Here is a 16,395-nt window from a genome sequence, read left to right on the forward strand (position 1 = left end):
TAACAAGAAATTTCCATTCAGCCATCTAACTCTTGTTACGTGGTGTAATAGTATGGGATAAGGACTCAGTTGTGGCCAATGTAATTTCTGGTAAACAGACACAAGGAGTGATGTCTCATTAAAAAATGTAGTGTGGCAATACAAAAATCATGTTTATTACTAGTTCTAGAGTTGTATAAATATAGACGCTAGACATCTGCTGAGTATTGCTTTAGTAGAAATACTGAAATCACTTTTACTCGAGTTAATAAATCCTGGAGCTAGGAAGGAAGGTAGTGGAATGATGGGTAGAAGCAAGGCAAATGAAACGAGCAGTGGAAATTAAATGATAGGAATTTTTTTTTTAATATATTTTCACAGGTGGTAGTTGTGTAACAATATTCAATGTTTTAGGATTTTACCTACTCAGTGCTTGTTTTAAGGGTGTGATGGAATAAACATGACTACTGAAATCCTTGCATCAGGCCATTAATTACATTTTTCCTTTAGGTGGTGAGTATATATTGGACTGATGGTAGTGAGAGCTGCATCTGCAGAGCAAGTGTTGTCCAAACAGAGCAGAGCTTCCTTTACTGTTAGGTCAGGTGTAGAGGAATTCCCAAATTGTAGAAAGTTTTTGTGTCTCCTCCTTACACATCTGCAGGAGTTGGTTTTGGAAGACTAATTCTTATGATGCAGTGGAAGGAGGTTTTTTTGGTGTAGTGTGTTTGTTGTGGTTGATTGGGTTTTTTTTGTGAGTTTGTTTCATTTCTTTGTTTGGTGTGTTGGTTGGGTTTTTTGTTGGTTTTTTTTTTTTTTTTTTTTTTAAACAGTGAATTTATCCCAATAAAATTTGCAAAAGAAAAAAAAAAGCACTTTTTGCGTAGTGCAGTTCTAAACTACTAAGGAACTGAGTCATAGTTTAGATTTAAATCCAAAAGTAAGAGAGTAATTTATTACCTGTCTATGCTGTCAAGCTGTTAAACATGAGCAAATAAAATCCCAATATATTGAAGAATGTTATGAATCTACTTTCACTGGAAAATACAGACAGAAATCTCTCCTGTCAAAATTGATCACTGGTGGCCTAAACAAGGTAATAGTGTCTGTCCCCTGTGTGACCGAGTACGTGTTCTTGCAGGATCACTGGTTTAAACCAATTGGAGCAAGAGAAAAACAGAAGATGCAAGTGCCCACATAGTGTAGTTACACAAATAGGCTGGTATTTCTCTTTTTAATATCAAAATTGGTTGAAAATAGGAGAAACTTAGAAATTACAACAGGTGTACTTCAGACTGGTTTGATAGTGTACTTATCACTGCTTTGTTTTGTTTTGTTTTACCCTAAAATATACCTAACCTTTTCTTTGGTGGTTTCACATGTCTTGTCCTCAGTTTATACCACTAGATGTTTATCTACTATATATGTCTCTTGAAATTTGCAAGTTACTCTGACCACTACCTGTCGCTCATCTCATGAATTAGAATTCAGGATTTTTTTACTCATTTAGCAAACCCCATAAAATAATGCTGTGCTGTTTTCCATTCAAACTCCTTCTTACTGCCTGAGCAAAAGTGGTTTTGATGGCAGTAATGTTAACACCTGTCCCTTCTCTCACATTGGCTTTACTCAGTAAAAACCCCATTCTTTATCCATTTCCAGTTTAACCACCAGCTCCCTGAACCCATTCAGCTTTATCCAAGTCTAATACCAAACCTGATTCTCTGCGGAGCATCCACCAGTTACTACGTTCTGACCCTGCTGTTGGTATGGTGTGGCTTTTTAAGGTTATTGTTAGAAATTTTACAATAAATCAATTGTGAACAACTTGAGCAGGAGGAGCAGGGCAAAAAATTTTTTGATCCCTGACTCATTCTAGTGTGAACATGTCATTTTTTTTTTTACAGAGGACACATTTGTTTACAATGTATATATTGAGGTGGAAAAATTGTAACCATTTGAATGCTGTCCAAACAGAAACTCACAGAGTTTGCCATTATGACTGCAGGCTGGATGTCTGCTTTGGTGTTCTGCAGACACGGATGCTTATTTGTGTGTGTAAATGAAATAGTTGCATTCTTTTTAATTTGTATGGTGCAAATTGTTCTAGTATTTAGTGAACCAATGTCATTACTGGAATGGGGGTGGCATGGGAAGACTGAGGGATTTCATTATTTATGGGGTAATTTTTATTTTGTGGTTCATTATGTTGACTTACAATTAATTCACTGCAAGATTCTTATAAAATTGTTGTGTGTGAAGTACTATTTATTTTACCTTGTAATAAAATGTTCCAACTCCTATGATAGGCATGCAAATAATTGAAATAAATTATATGCAAATAATTATTTAAGTAGTATGGAAATATAAGTGTGATGTAATTAAAATGTTTGGACTCTCATCAGTGTTTCTAAGCAGAGTCCTTGTGATGATGTTTTTCAGCTGCATTTGCCTGTGGCTTGCTTTTACTCTGGCTGTTCAGCATAGAGTTTAGCAGCAACTTGGGTCAAGCAACCAGTGTGACCCTTTGTGTTAAGAAACGTGACGCGGATTGTTTTTCTAGTAATGCCATCATGAGGATTTTAGAAATATCTAGTAGAAGAGAATATGATTCTCGTTGCTGCCTAGATTTAAGGTCTCAGATGTTTTAAATATGTAACTCTGCTGGGGTCAGAAAGCTGATCGACTCCTCTTTGGTGCTGGGCAGGGCTGCAGCTCTGAGCCCCCGTGCTCAGCAAGCAAGGAACCAAAATCACGAGTGTTGAGGTTTGAGTTATGCAGTGAACTATAACTCAGGTTTTGATACACAGAGGGGCAGGGAAGGCTCCTTAGGACCCTGGCTGTAGGTGATACAGTAAACTACATCCAGATCTGTGCTTTTCTCTGGTATCTCCAGGTCCAGTTTCCTTGCATCACTGTGTTTTCTGAAGCTCAAAGTAATGTCTTGTCTTCAGCTGATATTCATCATCTTGCATGTATTGAAGTGTAGATCTGACTGTGACCCAGAACAATTGATCTTTTAAAATCAGACTTCTTAGGAAAATAAGTGGCTCCCAGAGGAGGAAAGTACTTCTGTTTTCATTTATCGCTTGTGGTGATGAGATGTACTGTTTAGCTTGAGAAGTCCCATCTCGTATTGACTTCCTCTGTGTCCGAATTCATGCTGACAATGCGATTGGCTTTGATCCCAGCCTTCACTGGGAGAAAATCTTGTAATGCTTTGGGTGGCTTGTGGACAGATCTGATAAAAGACAGTTTCTTCCGTGTTATGAGCAGGTCAGACTGAAATTGACAGAAATACAAACCCACGTAGGTTTTAAGCATTGAGAGGGTAGGTATCATTGAAGGGAAGACAGCTCATGGGAAGAATTGTATTGCCTTTGGGAACAGCCCTAGAGTGAGGAACTATTGGAGAAAAGGCTGTGAAGATTGATCTTTTGGGGGTTATTGCTGGAGGATTGTGAAACGTTTTACGAGTGTTTTCTTACTCCTACCTTATCTCTACACCACAATTGAAGGAAATTACTTTTTGTCCTGTTGGATTGCAGTGGGTGTGTCTGCTTAATAGCCAGTTTCAGGGTTTTTTTAGTTGAGAATGAATGGTCCAGGATGGTTTCTTAAGTAACCTGCAGTGAACAGGTTTCAAGAGTGGGAAGAGAAAGGTAAGTTCTCAGCATGTGTTTGCTCACGGTGGACTCGGCTGTGAAGAACATTTAATGGTTTCATTGAAAACTGTTGAAAGCTAGGGAATATTTGCTTAAATTAATTCACCACATTAATTTCTGGATGACATTGGGTAACATGGGTATACAGAATACACTGTAGTTTCAGTTAGGCATGGACTAGTTGGTGTTTAAAGAGTAATCTTCCCATCTGAGAGGCAGTGTGTAAAATTGGTTGCCCATTTGTCAGAATTTTAGACAATCTCTAAGCCAAAATTGCCGTTGTAGAGGAGTCTGTTCCTGGAGTATGTTCTGGAGACAGCAAGTTGGGGTGGCAATTTTTGTGTGCTACTTTGGAGGCTTTCTCATTGTCTTCTTTGTTGAGCTGGACAAAATAGTCAAAATTTAAGGCAAAAAATGTAATCCTATTTGGGAGCTAATGCATTCTGTAATTCAACAGCAGCCTCCAACAGATAAACAGTAGTATTGATGGCTGCAGTACCACACTTCAATTTATTTGAGATTAAAATAAGTGTGTGTGTCTGTGGGAGAGAATTTCTCGTACTTTGTATTTGATACATATATTCATCATACAGTGTTTTTCATTTATATGTCTAGTTTCAGACCTAGGCACATTATAATTGTGATCCTTCAGAGAGTGTGTGGTTAGTTATACTCCTATGCAAAGGCAAGTGACCTTTGGTGGTCTTCCCCTAAAAAATGGGGAACAAGCTGCATGGAAGGTGGTGCAGATTTAGAACCTGCAATGTGATCTTGTGTTATCCTGGTTACCTGCAATGGCATTTTGGGCTCCCAGTCTTTAGGTGTTCCTTTATGTTTTTTAATTTCATTTAGGAAATGCTTTTTTTTTAATCATGTTAGTGAAAATCTCAGGAGGCCTTGCTGAATGGTTGTAGTTATTTGTGAAAAATTCAGAGTGAAATTTATCTTACTTTTTTAATGAGCAAGAACGCAAGAATTAAATACTGATTGAGACCAGATTTCTCCTCCTATATCATCATCTTGTTAATTATAGTTTTCTGTTATGGCTTGGGAGGGTGGTGGTGTCAGTTTACCCAATGCATTAAGAAAAGAGTAGTGAATGGAGAACTACAGTAACTAGGAGGGACAGAATCGTTGGATTGTTCAGACCCACACATGAGGCATTGTGTTTGTGTGGAGGGGATCGGATTTACATTGCTTTTGGCTTCTGGTTCTGGGCTGTCTTGTGCAGCAGCCTGTGGTTGGATGTGAGGCAGGATGTGTTCTTGATCAGTGATAACTTTCTGTTGCATTTTATTGAGCTGTGTGTTCCTGGAAGGGGTAAGCTTTGAGCGTTTTTTCTAGTTATCCTGGACAACAATTGTAGAGAATTGTACAGTTTGAGATGGTAGGTATTTAAGAACCCCAAATCTCTACACTAAGATTCAGGTGTTCTGCAGCCGTTGCTCTTAGTACATGGCCAAATGGAAAATGACAATCCCATCTGTATTCTCCGCCCCATTTTTAGTCTGTGTGAAGACTAGATAAGCTACCTAAACTACCTTAAAACCTAAACAAAACCAGGCTTAGACCAGGGCTCCATGTTCATGGTAACAGGTGACTTGGCAGTGTGCTTTTTAACTGTCTTATTTCAAGGAGATCAGCAAGGGTATGACATGACTGATGCAGAGAAAATGGGAAAAGGCTCATGTTTGTGGCAAAAAAACCTTGCAATACAAGGAACAGCACTTGTCATTGTAACAATTTTGAATTATTGCAGTGCAGAGTGTGAGGAGAAACCATCTCTGGTAGCCGGTACTGGAATAAGACACAGTATTTCTCAGTATCCTTCTCAAGCCGTTCAGTCTTCAGATATAAAAGGAAAAAGCATGGTGAAGTTTGTCCTTGCAGTCCTTCTATGGTGGACCAATCTACTGTTGTGGACTTGATGCATTTATTTATGAGTGTGCTGGATGAAATGTATTTTATGGCCACAACCATGGGTCAGGTACACTAGATATAGTTCCTTTGTTGTTCTTAGCATGGTGGTAGTCCGTGGTCCCAGGCTGTAAGACTCCAGGCTCCTGCGGATTTATCTGATGTCCTCTGAAACTTCACAACAGCTGAAACAACTTCCATTAAACTTGAGGATAAGAGAGCTTGCTTAATAAAGAAGAAAACTCCCCAATGTTTTCTGGATGTGAACACCTGACATAAGAATGCGCAGTTAAGGTAATTTTAAAGAAATGAAAGTTATTTTGTATGAAAGGCAGACTCTTACATCTCTCTGTGATTTGCTTGCTGGATCCCCTGTTGGCAATTCGTAATCTGCCCTTCCGGCTTGCACTTAACAGGCGAGTGTTCACTGCATATTCTCCTACTAACTACCACAGGCGGTTGTTTGCTCCTGTATGGCCTGTGGCACTTAGAGGTATGCCTCTGGAGTGAGGAAATGAGTAGTCATTAAACTAGAGGAAACTTGAAAATAGCTTGCTTCAGGCAGCTTATTGCAAGGTTGTTTAATATTTTTTTTTCTGAATAGCAGAACAAAGCCACAACAGTACAGAAGTGTTAAAGGCCTTTTCCCTTTTCCTCACTGCTGTTACTTGTTTGTTTCTCCACCCTCCCACCCTTCCCACCCCCCCATTATTTTATACTATGCAATTTTGGTTCTGTTATCTCACCATAGATACTGCTGTAGCGAAGATGAAAATAGTAACCTGAGTAATACTGTATGCCAGGGGTGGCACTGACACCTTCACTGGATCAGTATATGAAGCACTCACTTTCCTGTTTAACAGCGGGATAGGTGATATGTTGACCTCTCCTATGTGTTTTGACACTGAATCCAAGCTGGGCTTTCTCCCATGCCCAGGGCATTCCATCGCTCTCTACAGGCACAGGGTGGGAAGCCGTGTTGTTAACCGACAGTGGCTGCTGGGCTGTGCTTGCTGGCCGATTGCAGGGCTGGGAAGCAAAGTGCAGTCATTTAAAGAGCCTGCAGAGCCAGCTTGATGGGCAGCGCTTGGCTTCATAGGAGCTTGGGCTACTGATTCCCATGTGTCTGTGTTTGGTGGCATTAGAGGTGAGAAGCAAGCAGTTATAAAGTGGAACCCGACTGCCAGGGAGTGCAAGGCTTGGTCTGGGAGGGAGAAGAAAGGGGAACCAGCCAAGGAAAAAAACCCAGGGAGGTACTGGGCATTTAGGTGGCAAGATTTGAGAATAAAGGAGATGGCAGCAAAGGCCTGGGAGGAAAAATGGCTGGAAAGTGTCAAGGCAGTAGACAGAGGTGGTGGAGGGTGAGTAGCTGGCAGAGGAGAAGCTTGTTTCAAAATGACTGGGACCATTTGGTTTGTGTTAACACATTCTACTTCACAGTTTGGGAGGAGTGCAAATAAACTAGGTCATCTCATGCAAGCCTTGTTAAGAGAAACATGAAAGAATGGCTAAGTGTAGTAAGAGAAACTATGGAAAATGTCAGAAGAGGATTGTTTGAATGATTTTATAATTTTTGAAATTATGATTTTTATTGGATGTGCAATGTTAACTTAGTGAGGCAGCATGGTTTTTATTTTCCCTGATGCTATAGTTAATGATTATCTTCTTTTGGAGACTGAAAAATAGTGGTCGAGTGTGGAAAAAAAAATCTGTGACTCAGTAGGCAGTAGTTCTTTAAACAGATGCGAGACATCTCAGAAAAGGATATAAAATTATTTAACCATAAAGCAGTGAAACCATAAAACGTTTCAGTGTGTTTACTAAAATTCTTATAGATTTATGCTCAAAGGAAAGAAAACCAGTACTAGGGAATCTCATTAATTTGTACCTCAGTCAAGTTGACACCTGTACCAGAAAAGGATTTCCTGAATTAAAAACAAAAAAACCCAAACAAACAAACAGAAGTTTATTAGGATATTACTGCTGTGCTTTGGATTAATGGAGGGTATGCATGTTGAACTTTCTTACACAGATATAGTCAAGTTCCTATAGCAGGAACTTGACTAGTTTTTTCCCGCTGTTGCAGAATAATGAATTGGACCAGGAGGCAGATTAGGCTCTAACAACAGTTGCATTAGAGCTGCTACCAAAGTGCATGGGAATCAGGTCTGTGGTTTCCCTGCAGGTTTTTGGTTCATCACAGCTACCTTGTCATCTTCAGTAAAGTTCAACCCTTGGGAGAAATCTAATTCTTTTTTTCACGGTATTAAGACAAGGTGTGGAGACTTACTAACAGCAGCAGCTGAGGGAGGATTTGACAGTCTTCAGTATCCCTTCCTGTCCTTTCCCTTCTGCTGCCATGGGCAATACGGAACATCTCTCTTCCTGGCAGCAGAAATTAGTAGTGCTGACACCTTTCTTTGTACACTGGATTCAGCATCTCATGTCCTTGAGGTAGAACAATTGCGGAAGCCAGTCCTGCTAACAAGAGAACACGTTTGTTTCTTTTTAAGTCTTTGCTAGAAACTTAGTGCAGTATCTGCTTGGCTTCACAAGTAAGGTCATCTCTGCACTCGGAATCAGCAGTGGAAGAGTTTTGTTTAACAGATGAGTAGGCTCCAGTTTGGGGGGCAGGCACCCAGTAACAGCTGAGTGAGATGGTAGGAGAGGTTTGCAAAACTGGGAGCATTATGGTGAAGGTAATCAGTGAGTGACTGCCCTTACACTAATGCAAACACTAACAGCATCAAATGAAACTAGAAAGTGGTGTCCAAAATAAGCACAGTTAGGTATTTTTTCCTAGAATATTCCTGAAGAATTCTTTGCCTCAGAACATGGTAATGCTGAAAGTTTATGTGAATTCAGAAAGCCATTATATATATATTCATGGAAGAAAAATTCACCTGGAGCTACTGAACACACAGTTTTCATAGCTGACATGGAAAAGGATGCTTTTGAAAAGGGATTCAAAGGAGACTTGTGAATTTGTGAGCACCTCTCATAATGAGCACTATGTGAGAAAGCATGCTGATGCTCATTAGAAAATACATCAAGTGCATCATTAGCCATTTGGAGGTAGCTGAAGTTAGCTCTTTGGTACCAAATCAGTGATAAGCGAAGTGCAAAGGCCCTTCTTGGCTGTTAAGAGGAGCCTTGTAAGTGTGTTACGCTTGAGGTATTAGAAGGTGAAGCTGGTGAAGGAGTACAAAGAGATGTGGCAAGACAAAAGGCAATGATCTTTTCAGAAGGATCCTAAGTGGATCTGAGTGGGGCAAGCTTGCTTTTGCCAGGACCAGTGTAAGCTCAGGCATGAGATAATGAAAGTCTGAATAAGAACTTCAGTTCTATGGATGGACAAAATAGGCCATGTTTTAGAAATGCTGTGCAAAAAGAATTGAGAAATTTAGATATAGGCTAGTTAAATCTATAGTCTATATAAAGATAGAGGCATATAGACAAGTAAAAAAGTGTGGGTTTTTTAATGAGTGGCACTGATGTTTTTCATCTTGTATATGTATGTACTTGAGCATCTTAAAGATGTACAATCTCAGTCTCCAAACCTGCAAAAACACTGTCAAAATAAGAATACCTTAGTTTTTTGTTGCCACTTGTTTAGAGTAGGAGGAGTCCTGGAAAACTACACTGAGACTTCAAGAAGTAAAATGGTCTTGCTTTTCTTTCTGCGAGTAGATGTTCTGATTGCCCAGGCTTGGTTAGGAGGATTTCTGTTGAAGGGCAATGGAAATTGAATGATGGTGTATGTCAGTTTTTCAGCTCATATTCTAAATATATGCTTTAATTAACTTTGTTTTCTTCCAGAACAACCATTATAAGAGAGTATGTTGTGATCTGCGAAGTATTGCTCAGCTATATGTAATAGGTTTATTTTTGAAACCTTTATTTGTTAATGTTTATGATTTTTATATGTTAGGGAGAGTGAATTTTACAGTGGGAAGAGATTTTACACTAAACAGATACTAAGCTATAAAGAAAAGGGGGATTTTACAGGTATGTCAAAATTCTAGGAACATCATAAACATCATCCTGCCAAACTAAATCTACTTTAACCTCAGGTTGTGGTTTAAACCTTAGTTTTCAAGAGAATTCCTTTTAACAACTTTTAACTTGATTTTTGTCTACATAAATGCTAGAAGCCTTTTGCTCGTACAATTAAAATATGTCACTTAGTTCAGTGTGCTTGTACAATGAATGTTATATCTTTGAATATTAACAACATGGATGAGTTGAAGGTAGGGCTGCTGTTCAAGCTTGGGAAGACACTGATGTTAAAAGTTTCTTGCCCCTCTTTCTTCCCTTCAGATGCTGATGGTTTAACTTCTGATTTTCTCTTTGTGAGCTCCTGTTTTGTTTTCCTGGCAGAAGATAATTTGAGGGAAGTTGGGGGGTGGGCATTGGTTACAGTGTGGGCACATGTGCTTAGCTTGCCTTGCATCTAGGGGAAACAAAGCAGGGCTCTTTATGTGCCCCGTATGCTTTGGTTTTCATGCTTTCAGAATATGTTTCTATATAAAATATTTAAAAGTGTGTGTGCATATATACGTATATATAAAATAATGTGTTTATATGAACATGTTTCTTGGATAGATTTGCTTTGGCTTGGGTTAGAAATAGCAATTATGTGTTCACAAATTGCCTATTACATATGCCCAGTGTACAGTTTTTCCAGTAAACTTCTAACAGTTTGCTCAGTTGCAAGCGTGCAAGAGCGTGCGCTGTCTCTCCAGTGCATTCAGATTTTGCATGCAGAAATAAATTAATTTGGTTTTGTGTGTTAAGTACCATATTAATGAAAATTCAAATAGTCACTTGTATTTGTGGGACTTGGCAATTGCTTGATTTTTAATGTGCTTGATAAGGAACAAGAATTAAAGACAAATTCAAGAAACTCCGTAGATGCTCGCTGCAGTCACCATTGGCACTTCCATGCTCGTAGTATTTACTTCAGCGTGCACAGTAGAATGTGCCCCTTAAAGTGCCAGTTGTGGCTTAATCATAGGAATCACAATTTTCAGTTACTTTGCTGAAGGCTTTGCACTGGCTCTCTCTGAAGACGGAGTGCACGTTCTGGAAACAAAAAATTCGCAGCTAGTAGTACCTGCTGGACACGGACATGCTGTCGTCATGCTTTCTACCAGGGCTACTTTATTTTATGAAAGAACTGCTGTAATAGTGTTACTAAAGTTTCAAAGTCAAGTACTCTTAAAGGCAATGAATAGACAGAATAAACCATTGTAAGACCGAGAAGGCAGCAAGTACAAAACACTGCTGGCTGGTGCTCAGCTTGCTGCCTGCCAAGACCTGCAGGCTCTTCTCAGCAGAGCTGCTCCTTGGCCGTAGGTCCCAGCCCAGGACAATGCAAGGGCTCTTCCCTCCCTGGAGCAGCCCTCTGTGCTTGTCCTTGCTGAATTGCAGTGAGTTCCTGGTCCCCCCGGATGGCAGCCCTGCCCTCAAGCGTAGCTGCTAGTTGGCCCCAAACCAGTGTTATCTGCAAGCTTGATGGGTGCGCACTCCGGGCTTTCTCTGAGTCGCTGACAGAGCCATTGAATAGGCCAGGTCCCAGGATAGATGGCTGCAGTATCCCACCTGTTAGTGGCCTCCAGGTCAGTAACTGAAGAACCCATTAACCACTGCCCATGCAGCCCAACCATCCGACCAGGTTTCTACCCATCTGGTGGTTTCTCATCCATGGCAACATCCCAGACTGGATGTGTGAGTATGGTGGCAGGCAGTATCAAGCCTTGCTAAAGCTGGGGTAATAGCCTCTAATGTTCTCCTGGTTTTTTTTTTTTGAAGATGGCACAAAATCTGCTTTTCTGCATTCTCAAGGACCCCCTCAATCTCCACAACCTTTCTAACACGGCAGTGGCCTTGCTGTGGCATTGGCTCTCTCCACCCTTGGACACAGCCAGCCCATCTGGTCCTGTGGGTCAGGTCGTATCAACTAATCCCTGATACGAGCTTCAGCCTTATCTCCATCTGCTGTCACTAAATCATCCACCTCCTTCTGCAGCAGGCCCGCTTTTTCCTTGTTTAGCCTTTTACTATTATTTGCAGCATTAGATGTCAAACTATTTGCTAAGCATTTTCATGAAACGTCAATTTGAAAAGTTACGGTTTATCAGTGAAATGTAATGCAGTATGTGTATTACACCCCATTATATGTGCATTAAGTGTTCTCATTAAAAGTCTAAACTGAATTTTGCAAATTTTTATTTAATTATAGACTTACATTTTGGGATGTATTAGGCCACCCACTAAGTGTGAGGGCGTTCTAGATTGCTCCCAAAGATCTACTGGTTGCTTTGGAAAAACTTAGTTCTCCTTGGTGTCAATGTGATGAAGTTCACAGGAAATTTTCCTACAAAAATGACAGCAGCTCTCTTTTAACATCTCTTATTTGATAATTGAATTTTAAAAACTTAACATGTAATATTTGAAATAACTTCTTGTTAGAGATAAGTATAAATATTTTTCATTTTTTAAATATTTAAAGCAAGTGCCTGAATGTTTTAGTCTATGAATGTGTGCATTTGTATATCACATAGAAAAACATTCAGCCTGTATATGTACTTCATTCATTTAACTGTTACAAAAAACCACAACCTTGTGCATCTAGCCAGAACAGAATTTTACTATAAATATGATGCAACGTGTTCATTTTGTTGTATAACTGTTGCTGTAACTGGAATTTTTCAGATGCATAATGTGGTGGTCATGATAATGTGTTTACAGAGTGTAAAATTTCAGCTTGAATTATGATTGCTAAAATAATTGATCATCAGCATTTGTGCTTTGCATAAGAAGAAGAGTTCAAGAAAGCTGAGTATTAAATAAACAGCATGTTGGATGAACAGCATTTCTCTTTCCTCACAACTCATCAATGAAACAAAAACTAAGAGAAGAGTGTGTAGTCTTATTGCCAATTACTGTCCAAGGAGGATAATGATACAATCTTTATGACCTGCAAGAACTGTATGCTTAACATAAATTTCCCATTACATTCCTCTCGGTGTTAAAATACGGTCTTTCTACCAACAGATATGTTCTGCTAAAAATAAAACTAGAAAGGTCTCTCATACATAGCTCCTAGTTATTAAATAATGTGTGCTCTCTCCATCCTTACCCAGTGGGCTCTTCTGGTTTTTCCAAAGGCTTTGGGAGATTCTTGCATGAACTGAAGGAATTGGTAGATGCGGGGGGTGAATGAACAAAATTAAATTCCTCTCCTTAGAACTTTTCACTGGTTTTGATCATTTTGTAAATGAGTAGGTATGTATAGGATTTCTGATTGTTTTAAAATAATACTTACACTGTATCTCAGATACCTACAGTAGAACACTTCAACAGTATCCTTTTGTGAGAGTTTTAAGTTCTGTAAGTAAAATTGGTACAGAAACTGTTGGGTTTTACAGATACCTGTTTAATTTGTGGAAGTCAAGAGTGCACTCGGTATGTTTGATTAACCTCTATTCTGGGAACATAATATTTTAGAGAGGCAACTGAAGTACTCGGTAGTGTCCATGGGCAAGGGAGAAGGACGGAATAAACAACTCTCAGGTCCAAGTGGAAAAGCACAGTGGAACTCATGCTTTGTTCTGATAATAGTGCATTTTCTGCTCTGAATAAAGAAGCAATGCTATCTTGGGGCTGAAGCCATCAACAGTGCTATCGGTGGAAATCTTTTAGAAGATGATGCATTAGTCCCAGAGGTGTTTACACCCTGGTGTCTTTGTTTTCCTGAAGCACTGGGATTGTGACGTGTGAGTTGATGCAGCTGCTGCAGAACCAACTGGTTCCAGGGGTTTGGGTGCAGGCAGTAAAGACGGGGAATGGGCCTAGTGTCACATAGGCAAGATAAATAGAGGACACCAGCATTCCTTCCCCCCCCCCCCCCCCCCCCCCCTTTTTTTTTTTTTATTATGCCTTTGGCAGTCTTTACCATCTTTAGCACATCTCTGTGTGCTAAAATGATCAAATCAGTAATGATCACTTTCTTGTTTTTTTTTATAGTTTTTCTTGTTTCTTTTCTGTAAGGAGTCCTTCAGGGCTTCGAAAGATCTCATTTCTATTCTTGTGATAGCAGGTGCCTTTGATAATCTCCTTTTCTCCAGTCTTAATTATTCTTTTTCTGTGTTGTTAGTCTCTTCCTTTTGGCAACTACATCCTCAATTTTAGATTATTTTAAATGTCTATTGCTAAAATCAAAACATAGTAGCTGTTGTGCTGCTTGATTTTTGTGGGGCAGCAAGCCCCCTGCCCTTTTGGCATCCTAGTTGTCTGCATATGTAATTTATATTGTAACTTAATTAAAGATATTTTTTGTAAATTATCTGTGTTTGTTTGCAGTTGATAATTTTTGTTTAATAGCATTTTCTGTTTCGTGGTGCAGCAGTGTCCTAGGCAAAAAGGATTTTCTCCTGATGCTCTGAGTTGTTTTCTTAGCTTTCCCAAATGGTGTCCCATTCTTAGAAACAGTCCAGTAAGCGTCCTTGTGGTGTGGATGTACATCAAGGTTTGGCAGATTCATTCTGTCTTGTTTGGAAATTTCTCAGGCACTGAACTGAATAAAAGTGAATTTGACAGCAAGTTGATGGAGCCAGAGTGGCAATTAGATGCTGGTCCCATCTTGCTGGATCCTTCTATGCACATTCTGCTGAGGCGCTCCAGTGTCTGAGCTTAGTTACTCCACAGAAGGAATGACTTGGCAGAACATGAATCCCCAATGTCTCCAAACCAGGAACGATCTGAAATGAGACTTTATTGCTGTGATCTAAAGACTTGTCAAGCCACTACAAGCAAAGTCCTTCCAAAGCTAGCAAAAGGGTTGTATCTGCTGATCAAAGGGGTACTGCCCTCTTTCTTTAGGATCCCCAACCAGTGATGCTCAATGCAAAGTGAATTTTCAGAAAGCTCTTTAAAAATTAAAAAGATATAAGGGAAAAAGCCCAGAGAGAAATTCTTAGAGATTACATTCCTTTAATAAAGCTTTTTACTTGAAATGAGAAAATCCTGAATGTCCACTAGGAAACACTTTTTGGCATGCATTGTTTTCAACACATTCCCTATTTGAAGATATGGGAGGTTTAGAAGTGCTTAATTTACAACCCATTTTGTTTCTTGTGTGAAGATCCGTTTGACTATATCAGTTTGCCACTGTACAATTTACCATATTTTTTAAAAACTAAATTATTGATTTCTGCACCTTAGTATCTTACGGGTTGTATTGATCTTTCAGGGTCCTTCATGTTTTTGATGTATGTAAGACAGTGAAACCAAATTTCAGAAGGGGGTTTCTGAGATTTTTTTTTTAGTAAGTTATGTATTTTATATTGTTATTGATTCCTTATTTGCTACTGTACAAATGGGAACAACTTTATTATTAATCTGACACTGTAGTTAAAATCAGTCCTCTTGGTCTGGTCATTTGGGTTTCTTACTGATGTTCAAGAAGGGATACAGAGGAGGAACTGTAAAGAAACTTCTGGATGAGTTGTAAAAGTTATTTGTCAATGAGTTGAGATTTTATGATATCCGAAGGGAATTTTTGGGGAACACTTACTTGCCTGCAGAAGTGAGAGAGAGTATGGCACTGCTGCATATGAATTATACAAGCAAAGTACAAAAAGATTAATTTTGAATGCATACAGGATGCAAAAGTAATTGCAGGTATGATTAAGATAGGTGATTTTATGTGGCAGTTGCCCTCTTATTCTGTCCTTTCTTAGTGTTAATTACTTGAAGATTACTATAGTCTGGGTACATTTTTGTGGTTTATTTGAATATTGAATATTTGCTGAATTAGAATTAAATGATAAAGGTAAACTTAAAGCAAAACAAAACCTTAAGAGGGTAAGACTGCTTTTTCTAATTATTAGCAATGCCTAAATACTGACCTCTGTATTTCTTATTTTGCGATCCGTGGTGTGTTAATATCAATCACTGGAAGTAAGGTTGCAAAATTGACTATTGCGAAATAGATCAGGCTTATACATTGTGGATATTTGACAATTTGATATATGTTAAAAAGTCATTTATAAAGCAGTACTTCATCAGGACAGGAGAAGGAACAATTCCAACACCTGAGAAATTGAGAATGCACTTTGCAGGTACATTGTTCAGGGCCTGCTCTTTTTGTTCAAGTGCTGATTTGATTTCCTCTAGTGTAAAGATGAATGTATAGAGGATATTACCAATCTCTCTTTTTCAATGTAAATTCTGGCAGGAGCACTATCATTGCATGATTTGTAGACTTGTGGCAGGCACACAGCCTTTGCCGTCTCCAGGAGGGCTGCGACACCCTCTGTGAAGACCCTCTCCTTTTGGTTCTGCGTAGCCTCTAGCCCTGCCTGCTGTAGGGGATGCTCAGCGGTTGGCTGCCCCTACACCAGAGCTTAGACCTCTGTTTGTCAGCACTAGCAGTCTGGAGAGGTTCAGGATGCCTTGAAAAGCAGAATCAGCCTTGCTATACACGCAGTTTCTGAGCGTTCAACTGTGTGCAGTGGGGGGTGTCCATCACCTCCCATTACTACTCCTTGCTGCTCTGTTCACTTCGCTGGGGCAGTTCTGTGCTCCTTGTGTTACATCTCTGCAGAATTTGCCTTTATCCTTAAACTAAAGGTATATTATATCTTTGCTTAGGACATTGAGGCTTTTATTCACAGTCGGGACCCCAGTACCATCACAGTACAAATAAATGTAATAGATGCTATCACTATATAAATGATGTTCTTTTGTTCAGCAGTGTAGAAGTTAGTCTTCCAGAATACCAACTTCTAAGAGCTCCTGATCTGTGACATGGCTGTAAGAACAGAGT

The 16,395-nt window shown here is 39.4% G+C and overlaps 1 protein-coding gene across 5 annotated transcripts in view; it reads left to right on the forward strand.

Annotated features, from left to right (window-relative positions):
• TBL1XR1 (TBL1X receptor 1) overlaps window positions 1–16,395 on the forward strand; it is a 117,702-nt gene that overhangs the window by 18,768 nt on the left and 82,539 nt on the right. The window lies entirely within an intron of this gene.

This window comes from Falco naumanni, chromosome 13 (genome assembly GCF_017639655.2).
Source record: "Falco naumanni isolate bFalNau1 chromosome 13, bFalNau1.pat, whole genome shotgun sequence".
In the NCBI taxonomy this organism is placed as follows: domain Eukaryota; kingdom Metazoa; phylum Chordata; class Aves; order Falconiformes; family Falconidae; genus Falco; species Falco naumanni.